Consider the following 12,231-nt stretch of genomic DNA (forward strand, 5'->3'; position numbering starts at 1 on the left):
CCCCCGACAAACACACACACACACACACACACACACACACAGGTAACACTCTGTGGAGATAACTAGTAGCACCCCATGAACACAATACTTAATACCCATTCCCCTGTGTAGCCCTGTCCCATATTGACTGAACTCTGCTGTCTGACTTGCATAGGCCAATGAGACAAATCTGATGCAAGAAGAGGTTTAACAAGCGCTGCACATTGGGAGTTATCCTCTTTTTGTATTGTGATCATCATGTGATGAAGCCCTGGCAAACCCTTGAAGAGGCCCACTCAAAGCTAACTTCTAGATATGTGAATGAAACCATCCTGAACTTCCAGCCACTGCCAAGCCATTAGATAAGTATAACTGAATAAATGACCACAGATGAAACCAAACAAAAACCCAGTCCAAACTGTCAATTCAGAAAATTATAAGTGAGTAAGTAAGAGTAATTTTAAACCACTAAGTTTTAATGTGGTTTGATGAATAGCAGTACATAATTGATATGCTCTCTATCACATTGCTTAGATTTTTTTTTTCATAGCAACAATTACTATCTGGAAATGCCAAGTTTATTAATGTATTTATTTATTTACTTTGTTTATTGACTGAATCTTTTTAGTCTAGTAAAAGCTCTATAATATGAGAAATCTTATCTATTTGATTCACTGTTCTATCCCCATGGCCTAGAATATTTAGGGCACATTTTAGACATTCAAGCAATATTGTAACTTATTTTAAATAAATAAATGAATGAATAAAAGTACCTTTTTCCAAAGGATTCCTGGTAATTTATTTCCATGGAAGAGAACTTCCACTGACACACACTCCTATCCCTCAACTCCAGTGGATATTTAAAATACAGAACAGGCGTGATATTCCAGAACTCAGAGTTATAAAAAAATTTAACTTGAAGATATTAAATATAATGTATATTGCACACATGATATGACAGATAGTATGTTACATGTATTATGTAAGAATGACAATATATACTGATTTAAAAAATGACATAAGAAAAGTGAACAAGCAACATGCTACCAAATAATATTCAAAGGCCTTTAATTCATTTATACTGGGTTAAGATAGAGGACAAACCTAAGTATATTTTTCCTGCTGAATTCTGTGAGTAAATCTGATTAAGTTTTTGCCTCACTTTATATCCCAGGATTATCAAAGGTTGTTATAAAGGTCTTTGTAAAGTCCCAATAAATAGGATCATTCTAAATTACCTGAGTTTTGATTAGATTAAAAATTAGACTTAAATAAATTGTAGCAGGTGGAGGCCAAATTATCAAGGATTTAACTTTTTTTTTTTTAAACAGAGGCACTGGGGATTGAACCCCGGACCTTGTATATGCTAAGCATGCACTCTACCATTAAGCTATTACCCTCCCTGCTTGAGGATTTAACTTCTATGTGAGCAAAAGGGATTTGTTTTATACAAAAAACTGCCAGAATTTTTCATATTTATCTGTATGACATACCCAACAAACACATACAAACACATCTGAACACATAAGCACATGCCATGTTCATGTGTTTTGCAGAGTAAGATTTGTGGTCTAAAATAACCGAAGAAAATCCCTTCTCCCAGTACTTAGTTACTCCCAATAGGAAAAATGAAGAAATTGAGCAAAGCATGTTTAATTTATTTCCTTAAACAGGGAATCAGATGTCATTCAAAATACTCTGGGCAGAAAGGGACAGAGAGAGGGCAGTCACCTCAAACTATTTGATCTCCCTTCCTATGTCAAAAAAAACTAGGCATAAAGAGAAAAAGATCTCTTTTATTCAGTTGTTTTCCTTTGGAAATATTTAGTTTACTGTCAAATAGGAATGGAATGATGCTAACTATCCGTGACAGTAATTTTGCCCCTACCTTCATAAGGTCAAACTGAATTAAATCAAAGGCCTCTTTGCACCCACGACTGAAAATTCACCCATTTGTTCATTACTCAATACAAATCCTCTCCTTTAATCAAATTTGTAAGGAGAAATGATCAAATATCAAATGCTATTGCGAATTCAAGTCTAATAATGTTAATTTTCGAAGGAATTAAAGTCCAAAATAAAAGTACTTGACCCTTGTCAGTTATATTCCAAATAAATTAAATTATAAAATTCACCTTCACCTATTTACTTACAGTTTTGAGTCTGAGCTAGAGGAGTTCCCCGCACATGAGTAGAGCAGGGTCACTCAGCAGTTACACACAGAGAGAAAGCAAGAACGGGGATCATTTCTCAGGATCTCAGAAACTGTGTTGTCCCAATACCAAATCCCTAGTGAGTCTCACTTTTAAGGGTTATAGTGAGTTACTCAGACACACAAAATTATTAAAGTCTAGATCTGCACACCTACATTTAGGAAACAAGACAATCTCCAGATTCTAGAGCAGGTATCTCAGGAAAAATTATATTCTCAGAATCCAGTTCTAACTTTAACTACAGTTTCATCAGGATGCCAAACAGTCTTATTTGTCTACAAATCCATGACTTAATCTGTGCACTTAAACACAACTGGGAGAAACCTCTCAGCACATTTTATTATTATGCATTTACCAGAACGTGCTAGGCCGGCGGGGAAGGGAATGTCTATCTATTCTGAGTATCTTTTTTTAAGAAAATGGTACTTGGTACATTACTGATTTTTTTTCAAAATTAAAAAAAAAATGCTGGGAGTTTTGATCATCTATTCTATATTAAAGTTTTTATATGGTCTTTTTTGAGCTCTTTGATTTTTGCATTTCAATATTGCTTTTCTGGTGAGCCCTGCCTGGTGAACATGGCCACCGTATCTGTGTGCTGACGTTTCTAGCCCTGTGCCGTGGTTTCTTCAGAGTATTTTATAATTTTACATATACATCAGCAATTTATGAAAGTACCTATTTCCACACAGCTCTGCTAATAGAGTAGGTCATCACACATTGGATTTAAAAAAATAATTGATTAAACACCAGTAATATGAAGTTGCATTTCTTTAATGCATAAGAGTAAAGATCTTTTTTATATATCAAAGTGCCTTTTGTATTACTATTTTCTGTGAAATGTCTGTTCATAGTTTTCTATAATTATTATCAATATTTTTTTCTTTTTAAATTTCATAAGCACTGTAGGTTATGGGACTTAGCACTTTGTGATTTAAACGGCAAGTACTTTTGCCTCTGTTTTCAATTTTTGTTATTGTTGTTGTCATTACTATTACCCCAGGGGGTTTAAAAATATTTTTAGTAGGATATCGTTTATATACAATAAAATTCAGACTTTTCAGTATAAAATTCTGTATTTTGATAAATGCATACAAACATGCAACTATTACAATCAAGGTAGAGAAGAGTTTGATCATCCTTCACGTGGACAGTTTAAGGTGTCTTATGCACTTTAAGTAGGAATATGATTATATTCCCAAATTACTAAGGTCAAAATATCCTCTCTACATTCTAACATCTGAGCTCAAACACCACATCTTAGCCTGTCAGTCTCACTAAGTTTTATTATTTTCCACAAATAACACCTTTTTTATTTGTTTCTCATATTTGTAATCCATGAACTACTACATGTGTTGTTTTAGGGGAATATAACCTTTCAACAGTCCTGATTCCCAAGGGGTGGTCTACTGTCACTATCACATCTACAAATGTGTAGTAGTCTCTCACTCAAGTCTGCCACAACTATGACTTTGTGGAGATACAGTGGGTAAATAAAAGATGTCTCTTTCCTCCATATTTCGCATGCACGTTCATTCTAAGACTGACTTACCAACCTTTCACTTGTGAAAAAAAGTAACCCTAGCAAGATGAGTCAGGAAAAATACTTCCTCTCACATGATATTTTGAGTGATTGAGATTTTTTTCTTCTTCTTCTTTTTTTTTTTTTTATGATTTGCACATACTTTCAGTGAATTTACTTAGGAATTTTGAAACCAAGTTCATGAACTGTTAGGGTTTTCCATTGTCCTGGTGAAAGCTTGTTTTCTCAAAACATCCTTACCTGCCAGTAGGTCCACTTACCCAGTGTTGTGAGACAAAGGTGCAGACCAGGAGTCAAATGGCCAAGGCAAGGTGTTCAGTTGCGATTGTCATCGGAAAAATCTAAGTAGTAGAGGAGAAGCAAAGTCTGAAGTGTCAGGATCCAGAAGTTCGTCTGTTGAAAATTATAACAGAAGTTTCAGGTGGTCAGTAAGAATAACATTCTATTTTTCTAGATTTTTATTTTATTTATGGGTTTTATGATATGTTTCATTTCTAATTTATGGTGATTTATTTATCATTCTAAATTAATCATTCCCCAGTGTAATTAATTTTGAATTTTAAAAGTAAAATCTGAATATCCCTTTGATATGGTCTAAATGTTTGTGTCCTGCTAAAATTCATATGTGGAAATCATAACCCCCAAGGTGATGGTATTAGAACATGGGCCTTTGGGAGGTGATTAGGTCATCAGGGTTGAGTCCTCATGAATGGGATTAATGTCTTTACAAAAGAGTCCCAGAGAGATCCCTTGTACCTTTTGCCTTGTAAAGACACAAGCAAGAAGGCACAAGTCTATGAACAGGAAGTGAGCTCTCTGCCAGCACCCTGACCTTGGACTTCCCAGCATCCAGAATGTGAGAAATGTTCTGTGTTGTTTATAAGCCACCCAGTCTATGGTATTTTGTTACAGCAGCCCAAACGGATTAGGATACTAATTACTCTAATATCAACATCTGTTCCAATTTCCACCTGCCAGGAAGAAAGTCATAGCCTGCTTTTTTTTTTCACTCTCTTGAGGACGTCCTTTGCCATAATTCTTTAGTCATTTGTTTCCATGCTATTCTGTGGGCTGTAATAATAACTTTAACATTTTTGTATCACTTCCTGTATGCATTGTGCTCTTCTAGGCTCAATTCATTCTCTTGAGATAAGTACCATTTTTATCACCATTTTACAGATCAGAAAACAGAGAACAGAGTGCGTTCAATCAATATCTAAGTCGAGTTATGTGGTTGGTTGAGGCCAAATGTCTTGGCGCTTAATCACTGCATTAGCCTGGGAATTTGAGCCGAATATAAAAACTGTAACTCCAAGTTGTCAATTTACTGTTTTATGCCCTTTATATTTGTATTAAACATCAAAAATGTCCTTTCTTCCTTCCCTCTTTTTCTTTTACCAATATCAGTCTCAAAACTACAAAGAATAATGTATACAGAAGTGTTCTATTGAATAATACCTTGTCAAAACTTTGTCTTGAAAGTATCTCATATATCACTTAATATAATGGAAGATATTAGAGACAGAAAAGATCTTAGCATGTACATAATGATAGAAAATATGATAACAAATATGAATCCAGATTTTGAAGCAATTAGCAGGTCAGGATACCTACTAGGAAATAAATATTTCATTGTAACAACAGAATGGATTTAGGGGATTTGGTTCCTTCACACAACTTGTCAGAAAATAATGAGATATAATGCTTCATAAATTATAAAACAAGCACTGGTTTCAGAATGACATGAGTTTTGAAATGCTTTTGTGGAATGCATGTAGTCATGAATAGCCCTTTGTCATCATTTGTTAATCAAAACTAGGGTTGTAGTCAAATCAGCTTAGTGTGTGGCAAGCTGCCACTGAAACTCTTTTTTATTGCCCTCCTTCTGACTAGACAATACCCACTACAGTACATCTCAGTAACACCAAGAACAGGGTTAATATATTTGACCCATATTTGAATCACCTCGTGTTGAGTCTACATATCCTCTGATTCATTAATATCTAACATAATACTGAAAATGCAAAGCAAGATGGAACTATGAAGAAATGTTGATTTTTTTTATTTCCATACCACATATTGATTTCTTTTTTTATAGAAGTATAGTCAGTTTACAATGTTGTGTCAATTTCTGGTGTGCAGCATAATGTTTCAGTCCTATATATACATAAATATATTCATTTTATATTATTTTAAATTATAGGTAACTACAAGATATTGAATATAGTTCCCTGTGCTATACAGTAGAAATTTGTTGTTTACCTATTTTATATATAGTAGTTAGTATCTGAAAATCTCAAACTCCCAATCTATCCCTTCCCACACCTTTTCTCCCCAGGTAACCATAAATTTGTTTTCTATGTCTGTGAGTCTATTTCTGTTTTGTAAATAAGTTCATTTTGGTCTTTCTTCTTCTCCTTCTCCTTCTTCTTCTTCTTTTTTGATTCCACATATGAATGATATCATATGGTATTTTTCTTTCTCTTCCTGGCTTACTTTACTTAGAATGACAATCTCTAGTCCATCCATGTTGCTGCAAATGGCATTATTTTATTCTTTTTATGGCTGAGTAGTACTCCATTATATAGATATACCACAGCTTCTTTATCCAATAATCTGTCGATGGACATTTAGGTTGTTTCCATGTCTTGGCTATTGTATATAGTGCTGCTATGAACACTGGGGTGCATGTTTCTTTTTGAACTTGAGTTCCCTCTGAATATATGCCCAGGAGTAAGATTGCTGGATCATATAGTAAGTCCGTTTTTAGTTTTTTGAGGAATCTTCATACTGTTTCCCATAATGGCTATAACAAACTACATTCCCACCAGCAGTGTATGAGGGTTCTCTTTTCTCTACACCCTCTCTAGCATTTATCGTTTGTGGATTTTTGAATGATGGTCATTTTGAATGATGGTGTGAGGTGATATCCTGTTGTCATTTTGATCTGCATTTCTCTAATAATTAGAAATATTAACATTTTTTCATGTGCCTGTTGGCCATCTGTGTGTCTTTACTGGAGAATTGCTTGTTTAGATCTTCTGCCCATTTCCAAAACCACATATTTGAAACGGTTCTCTGAAAAGGCTCTATAGAGTATACTTTAGGCTTGATAATATTAATAAAGACAGTGGCCAATTTCTTATTTGGCTAGACTAAGGAAATAAGTAAGGTATAATAATTTACTTCTGAATAACACTTTGAGGGTTGTCAGCTGTTTCACAGATTATATTTTATTTATACTTATTATAAATATCTGATGTGCTATACATAGATTTGTTATCTCCTAAGTATCATTTTATAGCTGGGAAAACGGAAATTTGGAGATGTTTGAAGCTATGCCCATGGACTTATGCCTAGCTCCTTATAGGGAGGAGCTCTCTCTAACTCTCTGCCTCTGTCTCCATGTCTCTCTCTCCCTTTCTCTCCCTCTCTATGTATATATATATTTTTTGATAGGGTATAGCTTCAGGTACTTTAGCTTTCATTACAGAAGCTTGTTGTTTTAGCCGTCCTTCTAGCTTGTAAATATTTTAGAAATACTGTTGTTACAGAGATTTTTAAAAAACAGTTTTCAATTGTCTAGTGGATGAGATTTTACTGTTTGCTCTCTTGTATTAGATTTTACGAGAGTTTTTTTGGGAGATTATTCTTTTAATGGCATAAAAATTTAGAACATCTTTCTTTGTCACTTGTCATACCTTAACAATGCAATGGAAGCCCACTCATGTGAAAATTATATAAATTTAAGCATATTTTATATCTGATTTGGTACATGTCATACAATCACTGTGATGTATTTGGATATAACTTCCAGGGAATATCTGATGTAGCTGCATGTCTTTTCTGGATATGTTTTTAGCTTTGAAATATTATCATTGCTTTTATTTTTGTGGTGGCCTCATTTGTTTGCTTAGCGTTAATGAAAATAGTCCATATTAGCTTAACACTTTTATCATTACTATAAAAAATATGAGGGCAGCTCCCATGTAAATTACATAAGATATCAACTCCTTATATATGTATATAAATAAATATTGCATATTATTTTATTAATATGCATACATTTACTAAAAGTAATGCATGCTCATCATAATGAATGAGAGTCACACGTCAATTCTTCACTCATAAATGCCCAATATTAAGCAGGCAATCCTCACTTTCCATGGTGTTGCAGTGGTCCTAAAAAAGACCATGTAGGTTTCACGCATAGGGATCTTACTGAGAAAAATTATGACGATTTTGTGACCTTTATAATTTTTAAACAGAACATTAAAACTCTTATTGTTAGTTATAAATACATATGGAATAAAAATAATAAAACTAATAATCATTCAATACATTATTATTTAAAATATTAGAAACTGAGAAAAAAGTATTTAATTTCTTTGCAAAACACCCATCAAGACTTCTTTGTACAGTGTTTGCCTTCACTGTTTGATATGCTGTGGATATGGAATGAGGAACTTTCTTGAATCTTGGCCAAGTATATTCTTTCTAAATTTGGATCAGTTTCCAACTTTGATTTTTTGTGTTTCAATGTTGTGCAATATCTCCAAGAGTGCGTTTAATGTGAAGGTTTTGTTTTTGTTTTTGTTTTCCCTGGTGTCACTTCCTCTGGGACATCTTTATCCTTTTCATTACAACTCACTTCTGTCTGTAAGTTTGCCTTCAGTAAGTTTCTCTGTATTCTTATTTGGAATACCTTAAATGACAGCAGTGTCAACATTCCAATGCTCAGTTATTTCTTCTCTAACTCCTTTCATATCTGATTCAGACTTTACTACCAGAGCTATCGCTTTTCATTTCTCTGTGCACTTTCATCTTTGTTGGCCCGTGTCCTCCCTGACTATTCACTTTTGTACAATATCATGTGGTTTATTACTGAGAGACAAGGAAACATAACTAAATGCTTTATGTTTGTGCATAAACCAAATAACAGATGTGCAGACTTTGAAAGAAGTGACATGTCTGTCATTATAATGTATATCTGTTTTGACATAATGACTTTTGGACTAAAGAACTCGCAGCAAAATTTGTTCTTCATGGAATTTCACAGTTAATACACTGTGGTAACAGAAATTTGATTTTTTTGTTGTTGTTGGGAGACTGGTGTTATTTAACTAAATCACAAAACCCCTATAACAGAGATCCACCACCTGTGTCAGGACCATGAAAACTGAGGTCTGTCTGTATTAAGGTTTTGACATATTCTTCTGTATGCATGTTCTGCCCAAATGAAGTTGTGATTCTGCATATAGTTTCTACACAGATTCCCAAAAGCATACATTGTGCCAAATTTCCCTCTGGAAAGGCATACCTATTTACATTTTTTTAAAAATTACATGAGTATAAGATATTGAACATTTCCCCCAAGATCATCCATTTGTTAGGCAAGTGCTATCTAGTTTAATTTATTTAAAAAAACAGTTCAAGTTTACTGATAAAACACAATCTATAAAATATTCAGTTGGTTGAGGAAAAAGCATATGTTTCTTTTTTTTCTCCCAAACCAATATATTTCAACCTACTAAAGAGTAAAAATACCTCCCCTTTGATAGGTACAACTAATTTCTTCCCTGAGATAAAATTATTTTTCATTCTGGACATGTTTCCAACATATATTATTTCCCAACATAAAGGTGTAAAATATTAGTAAACAGAAACCTAATTAAATAGAGTCAGGAGACTAGAAGGGGGAGCTCTCACACCCTGCTACTTACTGGAGGAGCTCAACAAGTAGAAAGACTCTTTTCCTGCTAAAGACTCAGTCAGGGAAAAGCCATGGACTCTGTTTACTGTAGCCTCTCAACTTTTCTTCCTCTCTATAAGGTATTCACCTTCCCTTGCTGTGCAGGGACTGGCAAGAGGCTTCATGGCTACAGACCCTGAATTGCAATTTTTTGCTGATCCCCAATAGACCAGTCTTTGTTTAAGACATACATGGCAGTCTGTTGGCTTCAGGTCAAGATATCGGTGCCTGTAAGGAGACCAAAGAAGACCCCTGACGGCCCCAGGGCTGGTGAGCAATAGGTACAGTGCCCACAATTGAGTTCAGTGTCACTCACTGCTTTCTTGTTGACCCCGGAGTTTGGAGGTACGTATTTTCTCTGGATCTGAGCTCACACCCTCTTTGTGTTTGAAGCTTCTAGGTTTCATTCAAGATCTACTTTAACATTCCCTCTTTCTGGGTAAGGCCTTTTTCTGTATATGAGCACCAGTTTGGCACTTTGGTATGATTTTGAGATCAGACTGTTTTAGCTGAAGCTGGCTGAAAATACCTTCAGTTCATTCCTTCTGGAACAGGGGCTGCTTCACCAAAATCGTGCTGGTTTTTCAGCCTTTGGCCTATTCATTTGTAAGGGGCTGTTCCCTGGACTGACCTGGCTCTGACAGGACCAAGCTGGCTCCTTAAAACCAACTGAGATTAGCTTACAAACTGTTTGAATTGGGCTGTTTGTGCTGTAAAACGGTTGAGCTCTGTTTCCTCTGGAAAAAGCCTCTGAGAAGCAGGATCCCAGTTACCTAAGTATTTTGAGGGCACCCCTGCCCCTTGCAAAGGGACTCCTGACAATTTTATGTTTAAAATCATGGCCCTTCCTCATGCTTAGTTTTAAGTAAATGAACTGATCTGATAAAAGGCAGTTTGGGATATCAACAGCCATTAGGGGGAGCTTTTGAAATCCCCAAACTAATTTTCTTAATACCAGGTTGGATAATAGCTCAAAATTTTCCATAACTGAGTGGAATGCTTATTTCACTTGGTATTTTGAGGCTTCCTAATGTTACCAGGAGTCTAAAATTGCCTCACTGTAAATTGATTTTAAGATGAATAAGTAAACAAAGGATTAAAGAAAGATAAAAGGCTCTCTTATCTAGAGACATCACCCAAAGAAGGTGTGAGCTCAGATCCAGAGGAAATACGAATCTCCAATGAACTCTACGTGTATTCATGGGCTAAACTGGGATGTTTCCCTTCCTGTAAACAAGACCAGGATGAAATGAGAAACTGTTCACTCCAGATTTAGTTAATCTGTCAATCCAGCTTTTTCTCAGTCTAGATGAGACACCTCAAGGGAAGACTGCCAAAATTCTTTATCTTCAACTCCAGCAAATGAAGGCTCCTAAACAAAACCGAGACAGGAGGCAAGGAGGCAGGGCACAGCCATTGAAAGAATGATGGCGGAAGATTCAACTCCCAGTAGACCTTGAGCTTCAATATACACTCATTGAAATACAACAGCATGCTAAATGGTACTCCCACAGGTGCCATGACAGTTTCAAGGCTGACCATGAAAAGTCAAAAAGTGGGTGATCGCCCAGTTCCTGGGAATTCCAGCACATGAAACTACCAAACCCATTAAAACTAGCAATCCCCACACCTCGGGGCCAATCGTATTCGTATTCTTCCTAGCCAGCCCCACGCTGAGGCCTCTGCTCTCCCTTCTGAGTAAGATGGCCCAAATTCTGCCTATGGAATTTGTATCTCCTTGGCCTTTCTCTTGCCTTTTAAGACAGCCTGTATCTGTCTATGGAATGTGTATCTACTTTTGCTTTAACCACCCCCACGCTTCCTGGCCTCTCCGGCCTTCTGGGATGGCCTATACTCTGTCTACGGAGTATGCATCTCTCTGAACAAAACTACTTTTACGCAACAATGGCTTGATCTTGGATTCTTCCCTGCACGAAGCCAAGGACCCTCAGTTGATGGGTCATGTCCCGGGGACTCATCCGAGACCTGGGACATGGTCATCCTGTCACGCCCCACTTTTCCTGTATCAAAACCAAACCCTCCTAGTTTCTGCTATTATTGCAAAGAGCCAGGACATTGGAAATGAGACTGTTACAAATTTAAGCACCTTAGAGGCTTTCAACCCTCTAACCAGCCTTTCCAACATCCTCCCAATTCTCAGTGATGGGCTCAAAGGAGCTGCAGGAGCTCTTCCCAATCTTCGCTCTTAATTGAAGAGACATTTCTCCAGATTGGGGTTGAATGTCTTCCAGTCCTAATTAACACCCAGAGGCACTTTCTGGGGCTCAACCTCACTACTATAAAACAGCCCCTACCTCAAATTCCTAAAAACCGTTCAAAGAGTGAGGATCTCTAATGAAACTCTAGAGTTCCTGATTGGAACCTATTACCTTTTGTTAAGGCCTTTTGAGAAATACATACCTTTTTCTCTTTAGTTCCTCTGCTCTTATCCATTTATTAGGCTGAGACTTCTTACAGAAGTATTATGTTGGAATGTCTCCGAAAGGGGGAAAATAATTCCAGAAATTGCAGTAGTCATCAAAGTAACCAACCAGGTGAATTAAATGACCATTTGACATCTTTTATTCATTCCTCCCCTAATGATAACTAGAGCTAATTCTGGAAATACTGATCATTTTTCCATATTGAATCAGCTACCACTTTCCTTATGCACAAAATCTCTAACTCATGTTGGCAAAATTCACAATGCACCTCCCATCAAGATACAAATAGACCCCTCAAAA

General features: G+C 36.0%; 1 long non-coding RNA gene across 1 annotated transcript in view; it reads right to left on the reverse strand.

The window, feature by feature from the left end:
- Positions 1-3,200: 3,200 nt before the first annotated feature.
- Positions 3,201-12,231, reverse strand: part of LOC116662995 — a 243,855-nt gene continuing 234,824 nt past the window's right edge. Inside the window, exon 3 of the long non-coding RNA XR_004319000.1 lies at positions 3,201-4,128. This is a non-coding gene — a long non-coding RNA (uncharacterized LOC116662995). The remainder of the gene's footprint in view (positions 4,129-12,231) is intronic.

This window comes from Camelus ferus, chromosome 1 (genome assembly GCF_009834535.1).
Source record: "Camelus ferus isolate YT-003-E chromosome 1, BCGSAC_Cfer_1.0, whole genome shotgun sequence".
NCBI classification, from domain to species: domain Eukaryota; kingdom Metazoa; phylum Chordata; class Mammalia; order Artiodactyla; family Camelidae; genus Camelus; species Camelus ferus.